This window comes from Bubalus kerabau, chromosome 3 (assembly GCF_029407905.1).
Source record: "Bubalus kerabau isolate K-KA32 ecotype Philippines breed swamp buffalo chromosome 3, PCC_UOA_SB_1v2, whole genome shotgun sequence".
NCBI classification, from domain to species: domain Eukaryota; kingdom Metazoa; phylum Chordata; class Mammalia; order Artiodactyla; family Bovidae; genus Bubalus; species Bubalus kerabau.
Genome location: NC_073626.1, coordinates 88,864,155 through 88,874,587, shown reverse-complemented (window position 1 = coordinate 88,874,587; position 10,433 = coordinate 88,864,155).

The window sequence follows — 10,433 nt, the reverse complement described above, 5'->3', positions numbered from 1 at the left end:
AAATTTCCTCCAAAAGAGTCTTTGTGTCTTCTTTGTCTTGGCCTCAGGACCTTTTTGCAAACAGAGCTCCATCAAGTTGAGACCGATTACCCAGGATTAGCTGGTTCTGCTGTGTCTTGGGCGCATACCAAGCTCATACACCAAAGTAAAAAAAAAAAGGCGGGGGGGAGCGGGGAGAAGAGGGAAGGGGCCCAGAATGGAGGGACCATTGGGGCATTTCCCAGTTAAAGCATCAACAGCGATTTAAAAACAAACAAACAAAACTGTGTTTATAAAATCCAACTCCAAAAAGTAAATTCTTGAGAGAAAAGTTTTCCTTTCACCAATGGCTAGTTCACTTTTTTGTTGGCTATATTTATAGTATTAGATAGGCTTTGTTTTCCCATTATACACAGGAGAGTTTGAGGTTTATATCAGTAAACTAATAAGACAATGTAAGATTCTAAAGGATATTAATACTTCCTTATATGTTAGATAAGTAAATGGAATGTTTTTAATCATAAGCTTATTCATCATTTTAGATTAATTCAGAATTATTTCCTTTTTATACAATAATTTCTTCAGGAATAGAAATATCTCAGGCTTATTTGACACTTAAGAGAGGGTGGTGTTTTAAAGTGGAAAAGAAACTAGACCAAGAATCTGAAGTTCTAAATTCTAGTCTTTTACTGACTGGGAACCTTTGAGTAAGATCTCAGATTTCTCATCCGCAAAATGCAGGAGCTGAACGAGGAGAGGGCTCCATCGCCACGGTCCTTTTCCTGTTTAATAACCTGCTACACTGAGAAAAACACACTCAGATTCAAAAAACAGATTTTAATCTGAGTGCTGCCTCTAACCTTCTTGGTGACTTTGAGCATTTGCCCTCTCCTGTTTCCTCATCTGTAATAAAAAGGAAATGGAACAGATGGTGTTTAAGGACACCAGCTCTGAAATTTTACAACAAAGGAAAATATCTGGGGTGCACATGCTGCCTTCTATTTGCATGTAGATCTTGATGTTTTGCTCCAAGTAGCCTGAGAAGAATCTATGTGTTTGTAAAGCATTTCCCCAGTGTTCTGGCACATACACTTATCCATAGAAGAGCAAATCTTAATTCCCTGGGAGCAAAACTCTTAAGAAAGCAGAAAATTGTGGTCAGACTCTGGAATCTAGCATAAACTTTATTATTATGAGGCTTCATCCTAGTGACCCCTGTAGGCCATGTAGCAAAGACAGCTATACTAAAATCTTGTCTTCACCTGCTGTTTATAATTATATTGCTTAGGTCCAAAAGTGATTTCCTAAAACCTTAAAAAAACATGTATCAAATAAGCTTTCTTTAAAATTTTCTGACATGAAAATGTGCTTAATCCAAATGTATTTTGGGATTTACAATTTCTGGATTTTTGTTAAAATGTCCTAGCTCTTCAAGTAAAGTATCTTTGCTTCAAAAGGAAGTCAAAGCTACAGTCACGGTGGTTTACAGACATTTCTGGTAGCCTTTGCTTCATTTCAATATCTTGCCATGATTGGCTGTTGATAGTTACAAAAAAGGAAGTCTTCAAGTTGGGGGATTTCTCAGTGGAAGTTCCCAGTTTAACACAAGGGAGATCTCAGGACAGTTTAAGCAGCATTACTAGAGCCTGCAGATAAAACTTCCAGACTCTGTAACTGTCTACTTTAAAGAGCAGTAGTCTACGAAGGAGTCTTGTAACCTGCAAAAGAGGTAATCAGAACTTTAGTAGTTCTTACCAATTCACAAACTAGCAAGGTAGCCTGGATGTCTTAAACTGCTGTGTTGCAGATTCGCTCTACAATTGATTCTGTTAAGTGAGTAATTTATGATGTGATTCAATAACGTCTTTTGTTCATTGCCATAGTTGGAAATTCAGCCTTTTAAAAAATGTGGTCCCTAGCCAAGATTACGAGAAATTTTTAAAAACTGTGATCCTTTTGCTACTGTCCCAACTTTTAAGATAAAATTTATGTCTCTATTTGAAATGTTTTTTTTAAAGTTTATGTCTGGAATACAGCCTTCTCCAGTGAGTGGTTTCTATAACGTAAAACTTAAAAGGTATCTATTTGGCATAAGTTAAGTTGTATATAGCTTATTAGGTTGAAAAGTAAATACTATATATATATTCATACTTTTTTGGTTAAATTTTTAAAGATCAATTCTGACCTGATTCAGTGTGTTCCTTTCCATCTTCTAAGAAATATGTTTATAAATATTTCTTTACGGTATTTTCCTTATATTAATAGAAAACTTTGCATTACCTATCTTCAAACATTTAAATTTACACAATAGCAATCCAGTCTTATTTCATTATCCGTTGGCCTTTATTTTCACAAGAAGTGAATATTAAAAATTGTGTAGAGTATTCTTAAGAATAAGTTGATTGTTCAAAAAAGATGAAACTACAAGGGTCATCACTACTCTTATATAAGCACCTGCCATTTATCGTGTCTGCCAGAGGGAAAATGATCACAGGACCTTCCAACTAGTAACTAGCAGCTGCTGCTGCCAGGTCGCTTCAGTCGTGTCTGACTCTGTGCGACCCCATAGACGGCAGCCCACCAGGCTCCCCCGTCCCTGGGATTCTCCAGGCAAGAACACTGGAGTGGGTTGCCATTTCCTTCTCCAATGCATGAAAGTGGAAAGTGAAAGTGAAGTCGCTTAGTCGTGTCCGACTCTTAGCGACCCCATGGACTGCAGCCCACCAGGCTCCTCCATCCATGGGATTTTCCAGGCAAGAGTACTAGAGTGGGTTGCCATTGACTTCTCCAAGTAACTAGCAGAGCCAGGGCTTAACCATAAATCCACATCACTTCTTTTTTTCTGGCTCTCTGTTACCACTGCCTTGCCTTCTTACAACACTGAAAAATATTTTAGGATATTTTATTCAAACTGCAAAAAGGATGGGGTTTTGGGGGAAGGGTAATACTGGGCCAAGGTCACAGGAGAGCCAAGTCATTTACAGAAACAGATAATTCATTCCTAGGTCTTCCTTGTCCTTACTTGCCCACCCCATCTCCTCACTCCCTCCAGGGCTCTCTTCTACCTGGGCACAGGTGCTCACATTTATCTGCCCCCATGCAGAACAAGGACCTGGGAATGTATTCCAGGTCTAACCTGACTGAAGTTCCTGCTAGCAGTCAACTAAAGCAATGTCCAATTATTTCTCTTAAACACTTGTGACAGTGAAAGAGATGGCCAACTGGAAGATTCAAAGAAATCTCTAAAATTCCTCCCCAAAAGTGTTGGTTGGAATTTCATGAAACTTATGCACTAATTTGAAGAAAACAATCATTCTTCACAGGAAAGAAACTTCCTGTCTGCAAACATTTTTTCTTTCCATGTGCTAAGGCCTCAGGAAACAGGTTGTTTATTATAAAATGTATTCCAATGCATTTTATCTTCTTCATGAGGGTAACAGGGATGCAATCTTGATAAGGACATTCTTTCCATTGTATTTTCTAACTAAATACTGCTGACATTTAGGAAAGTTCTTGATATAATAATTTTATCTTGCATCCAGTGATTGCATTGATATTTTACTTATTCTAAATTATTTTGGGTAATTCACATGCAATGCCCAGATAGGAAAAACATAACTTTGTCTTCTTTTTTTCTTCTGATGGTAACATTGGCAAGAACTTCTAGAACAGTGTTTAATAACAGGAGATAGCAGCCAACCTCATCATGTTCTGATCTCAGTGGGAATTTCCCTAGTGGTTAACATTAAGAATGACGTTGGCTATTGGTTTGAGATAAACACTTTAATCATAAAAACCAAATAACTACCAAATATACTCCTAACCCTAATTTGCTAAAAGTGAATCAAGACTTCATGTTAAACTATATTCATTGTCTTTTTTATATCATTAGAGACAACCGTACAAGTGTTTCTACTTTTAAACTATATGGGTCCTGTAGTTACATGATACAGTAATTGCATTTTTTAAAGTACATGTTATAGAAATCATCCCACAGTAATAAAAGTAGGTTCATAACTATAAAGTGTATTTTGTTATCGTTCTAGATAATAAATTGGCTGATCAAAACAAAACAAACCAAACCTACACATTTCCTCCTTTTCTCTTCAGTCCACATGCTTTACGCCTCTCCTCTATTATTTTGGCTTCACAATTCAGTTCACAACTCAAATTAACAGAAAAGAATGAAAACAATGTGGCATAGCCAAGGAACCCTATCAAGGCAGAGCAACCATTACTCAAACAAAGCAGCTGCTCCTACACATTGTGCAAAAAGCTTTCTCCCTATTTTAGCAGTGCTATCTGCAGGCCACGGTTCAGCCAAAAGTGGTGTGCAAAATGTGTGTCCAAATTGATTCACCTTATACCAGTTTATATTAACAAAATACATACTGAAAAAGAAATGCCTATAGTTTATTGAGAGTTTTTGCATTCCTATTTATAAGTGAAATTAATCTTCATTTTTATTTTCTGATAAAACTACCAAACATTTCCATGTTCTAAAAAAGTTTCATGGGACTTAGTGGCTCCTTGAGATATTTAAATAGAAAATCTTAGCCCGTTTGTCCTTGGCACACATTTTTGGAAGTAATTCTTTAAAAGCTTTTCAATGTTTTCTGTTGTTATTGATCTATTCAAGTTTTATGCTTATTTTTCACACAGTTTAGGTTTTTTATGTATTTTATAAGTAAAGTTTTATGAAAGTTTTCAAATGTATTATTATGCAAAGTATTGTATTTCTGATCATCTTCATAACCATATGGATAACCATTTTCATTATTAACTTTATCCATTTATGTTTTCTCTTTTTTCCCTGATATGACATGTCAAAGTACGAATCTCTTGGATGTATCACTTTTATGGTTAGCTCTTTTTTAAATAATTAATTATTGCCTTTATCTTTATTCTATTTTCCTACTGCCCTTCCCTCTTTGTTTTAAACTATTTTACTTTTCCTTTTCTTAGTTTTAGAGTTGGATGTTTAGTTCATTTATTTGTATTATTTCTTATTTGGGAATCAAAGTATTTAATTCTAGGAATTTTCTGAATACTATTTTAACGACTCTTAAACACTTTTGCTATGTCAATTTCACATTATTTTGTTTTTTAGTTGCCATTTTATTTCCTCTCTGATCCCAGAGTTATTAAGGAAAACAAAGGGTTTTTTCTTTAGCTAATAGATTTTTTTAGAACAGTTTTAGATTTAGAGTAAAAGTGAACAAACCCTACAGAGAGCTCCATGTACAACCCTGCCTCTTCCCCATCCTTCCCCCTGCTCCCCAAGACACATAGTTTCCCCTATTATTAACATATTAATGTATGGTACACTTGTGACAATTGAGGAACAATATTGGTACATTCTTATTAACTCAGTTTATAGTTTATTTAAATTTCCTTATTTTTTTCTTTTAAAAAATTGAGGTAAAATTCAGAGCAAAATTAAACATCGTAAAGTGAACTATTCAGTGGTATTCTGTCCTCTCATAATCTTGTGCAACCACCACATCTATCTAGTTTCAAAGCATTTTTATTACCCCAAAAGGAAACCCTGTACCATTAAGCAGTTGCTCTGCTTTCTTGTTCTCTTCAGTCCCTGGGGACAACCAGTCTGTGTTCTGTCTATGCGAATATAGCTATTCTGCATATTTCATGTAAGTGAAATCATATATGTGACTTTTGCTGTCTGACTTTTTTCATCCAGCATAAAGTTTTCAAGACACATCTATGTAGTGTGTACATGCAATTTATTAATCCATTCATCTACTGATGGACAGGGTGGCTGAGCTGTTTTCCCTTTTTGGCTGTTGTAAACATAATGCCGCTATGACTGTGCATTTGCATTGTTTGAGTACCTAATTTCAATTCTTTTAAGTATTTGCCTCACAGTATAATTGTGCATTTGAATGATTTTCTTATGTTTAACCTCCCTTTCATTCCAGGGATAAACCACACTTGATCATGATGTATAATCTACTTAATATGCTACTAAATTCAGTTTGCAAGTATTTTGTGGAGAATTGTTGCATCTTCATCCATAAAGAACCGACTCCAGTTTTCTTGCCTGGAGAATCCCAGGGAAGGGGGAGCCTGGTGGGCTGCCATCTATGGGGTCACACAGAGTCGGACATGACTGAAGTGACTTAGCAGCAGCAGCAGCAGCAGCAGCATCCATAAAGCACACTGGTTTTTAGTTTTCTTTTCTTGTAGTATCTTTGTCTGGCTTTGGTATCTGAGTAATGCTGGCCTCATACAATGAGTTGGGAAGTATTCCCTCCTCCTTTATTTTTTTAAGAGTTTGACAAGTGAAGTGAAGTGAAAGTCACTCAGTCATGTCCGACTCTTTGTGACACCAGGGACTATACAGTCCATGGAATTCTCCAGGTCAGAATACTGGAGTGGGTAGCCTTTCCCTTCCCCAGGGGAGCTTCCCAACCCAGGGATCGAACCCAGGTCTCCGGCATTGTGGGTAGATTTTTTACCAGCTGAGCTACAAGGGAATCATTCTTCTCTAAGTGTTCAGTAGAATTCACTGGTGAAGCCATCTGGTCCTGAACTGCTTTTGGGAGGTTTTTGGTACTGAGTCTTTATTTGATATAAATGTCTTTATTTGATATAAATCTATTCAGTTTTTTTTTCCTAGATTCAGTTTTGGTATTTTGTGTTTATAGGAATTTATATATTTCATCTAGATTATCTAATATTTTGGTGTGTGGTTATTCACACTATTCTTTTATAAATAATTTTTTTTTTCTGTTTGGTGTGGTAATGTCCCCATTTTCATTTCTGATTTTAGTTACTTCTTTTCCTTTTTCCTAAGTCTAGCTAAAGTTTCTTCTATTTTTTGATCTTTTCAAAGAACTGACTTTGACTTCATTGATATTATTTTTCTATTCTTTATTTTATTCATCTCTGCTCCAATCTTTATTATTTCCTTCCTTCTTCTGTCTTTGGATTTAGTTTGCTCTTTTTCTCTACTTCCTTGAGCTGTAAAGTTAGGTTACTGATTTAAGATCTTTCTTCTTTTTTAATGTAGACATTTACTTCTATTAATTTCCCTCTGAGCACTGCTTTCACGGCATCCTATAAATTTTGGTATGATTTAATTTTTTTCACCCATCTCTAAGTCTAATTTCCTTTTTTAACTCATTGGTTACTTAAAAATGTGTTGGTTGACTTCCATATTTGTGGATTTTTCATTTTTCCTTCTGTTATTGATTTCCAGCTTCATTTCATTTGGTTGGAGAATATACTTTGCATGATTTCAATCTTTTTAAATATATTGAGACTTTTTGTGGCCTAACATTTGATCTGTCTAAGACAGGAGAATGTTCTATATCCACTTCAGAAGAATGTGTATTTTGCTGCTGTTGGGTGGAATATTCTATATATATATATATCTGTTAGATCTATTATTTATGTTATTATTCAAGTCTACTATATCCTTTTTGGTCTTCTGCTTTTCTATCCATTACTAAAAATGATGCAGTGAAGTCTCCAACTGCTAGTGTAGTACTCTCTATTTCTCCCTTCAGTTCTATCATTTTTTTGTGTTATATACATGGGGGGGGGGGAGGCTCTACTGTTTGATGTGTATATGTGTGTAATTGTTATGTCTTCTTGATAAATGACACTTTTGTCATACATAAGGTCTCTTTTTTGTCTCTAGTAACAGTTTTTAACTTAATCTATTTTGTTTGATATCAATTTAGTCACCCCATCTCTCTTCCAGTATTTGCATGAAAAATTTATTTCTGTTATTTTATTTTCAACATACTTGTGTCTATGGATCTAAAGCAAGTCTATTATAGACAGTATATTGCTTGATCTTGTTATATTATCCACTCCACAAAACTCTGCCTTTTGATTAAGAGGTTAATCTATTAACAGTTAAGGAATTACTGGTAAGTAAGGGTTTACTTCTGCATTTTTATTATTTGACTTCTATATACCTTATACCATTTTTCTGGTCTTCACTTCCTCCACTACTGCCTTCTTTTGTGTTTGATTCTTTTCTGTGTACCATATTATTCCCTTCTCATTTTCTTTTATGTATTTTTTCAGATATTGTCATAGTGGTTATCATGGGGATTATAATTTGAAACATTTATAACAATCTAATTTGAGTTAATACCAGCTTAGCCTTAATAATACAGAAAGCTCTACTCCTATACAGTTTATTTCCCTCTTCTACATCCTTGTAATCACAAATTTCATCTTTATACATTGTGTGCCTGTTAACATAGATTGATAAATTATTTTTAAGCATTTTCTTTTAAATACGTAGGAAATAAAAAGTTACAAACCAAAAACAAAATCATGACAGTCTTTATAGCTACCTAGATAGTCTATGGGGTCACACAGAGTCAGACACGACTTAAGTGACTTAGCAGCAGCAGCAGATAGTTACCTCAACCAAAGTGTATTTCTTTGTGTTGCTCTGAATTATTGTCTAACGACCCTTTTATCTGAGTGATAGTTGCTCAGTCATGCCTGACTCTTTGCAACCCCATGGACTGTAGCCTTTCAGGCTCCTCTGTCCATGGAATTCTCCACGCAAGATTACTGGAGTGGTTGCCATTTCCTTTTCCATTTTATCTGAAGGACCCTTAATTCCTTTAAGGGTAAATCTATCAGCAACAAACTTTCTCAGATTTTTTTTTTTTGTATCTCAGAATGTCATAATTTCTCTTTCATTTTTGAAAAATGGTTTTGCCAGATACAGAATTTTTCATTGACACCTATTTTTTTCCCCAGCATTTTAAGTATGTCATCCCACTGCCTCTGGCCTCCATGATTTCAAAGTGAAATTGGCTGTTAATCTTACAGAGGATCCCTTGTATATAAAGAGTTGCTTCTCTTTTGCTGCTTTCAAGATTCTCTTATTATTGTCTTTGGCATTTAACACTTTGATTATAATGTATCTCAGGGTGAATCTATGAGTTTAGCCTACTTGAGTTCATTGAACTGCTTGAATGTGCAGATTCATTCTTTCAACATATCAGGAAGTTTTCAGCCATTATTTCTTTAAATTTATTTTCTGCTCCTTTACTCTCACCTCTCCTTCAGAACTTCCATAATGTATATTTTGGTTTGCAAGATGATGTTTTATAGGTCTCTTAGACTCTATGCACTTTTCTTTATTCTTTCTTTTTTTTTCTGTCCCTCTATCTGGATAGTTTCAATTATCTTATCATCACATTTACTAACTTATTTTGCCTGCTCAAATCTGTTGTCAAACTCCTCTAGTGAATTTTCCATTTCACTTATTGTATTGTTCATCTCCAAAATTTCTATTTGGTTTCTTTTTACAATTTTTTTTATCCCTTTTACTGATAATCTCATTTTGTTCATATACCATGTTCTGACTTCCTTTGGTTGCTTGTCCATGGTTTCCTTTAGCTCTTTGGGCATATGTAAGACAATTGATTTAAAGTAAGATATTTTTATACTAAGTACAATCTCTACATTTCCTTAAGGTAAACTTTTAAAGACTTTTTAAATGATAATTCTGACTACTTACTTAGTAAAATTAAAAATCAACTGCATGTAGAACCAGCTACTTAAGTTACAGATATTACCTGTACAACATGGGTTTGAACTGGTGGGGCCACTAATACATGGATTTTTTTTACAAACGTACTACAGTACTGCTTCTCTGGTGGCTCAGTGGGTAAAAAATCCACTTGCAAAACAGGAGACTGCCTGCTATGCAGGAGATCTGGGTTCAGTCCCTGGGTCAGAAAAATCCCCTGGAGATGGAAATGGCAACCCACCCCAGTATTCTCATCTGGGAAATCCCATGGACAGAGGAGCTTGGCAGACTATAGTCCATGGGGTCACAAGAGTCGGACACAACTTAGTGACTAAACCACCAACTACCACCACCACAGTCCTACATGATTTGTAGTTGGTTGAATCTGCAGCTACAGAACCATGGATATGGAGGGCTGACTGTAAAGTTATGTGTATTTTCAACTCCTTAGAGGGGTTGGTGTCCCAGCCTTCTGGTTGTTCAACTATCAACTGAATCAGCTAATGTTTACTGAGTTCGTCCTATAATTTAGGTCCTGTTCATATATTATCCCACTGTACACACACACATATAGACACAACATTTGAGGCCAGTAATATTGTAATTTATACTTGACAGGAGAAGAAACTGAAGCTCAGAGTTAGTAAAGTCATGTGGTTAGTGAATGGCAATACCAACATACCAATGAGGCAATTTTAATGACAGCTCTCATTTATAGTCTGTTTGCATTAGCCTATATGAGCTTGAGTTTGCCTTTGTGAGGGAAATGGCCATCTAGGCCTCAGACTGGTAATGCAAGTTTCTTTAATATCAGTTATAATAGCCATTCTAACTTCAAAAACATCTAAATATGTGTCTTAGAATTTAAAGTGTGGTGCATATCATAAAGCAAAACGGATAGGGTGAAATATGAGCCCATAGT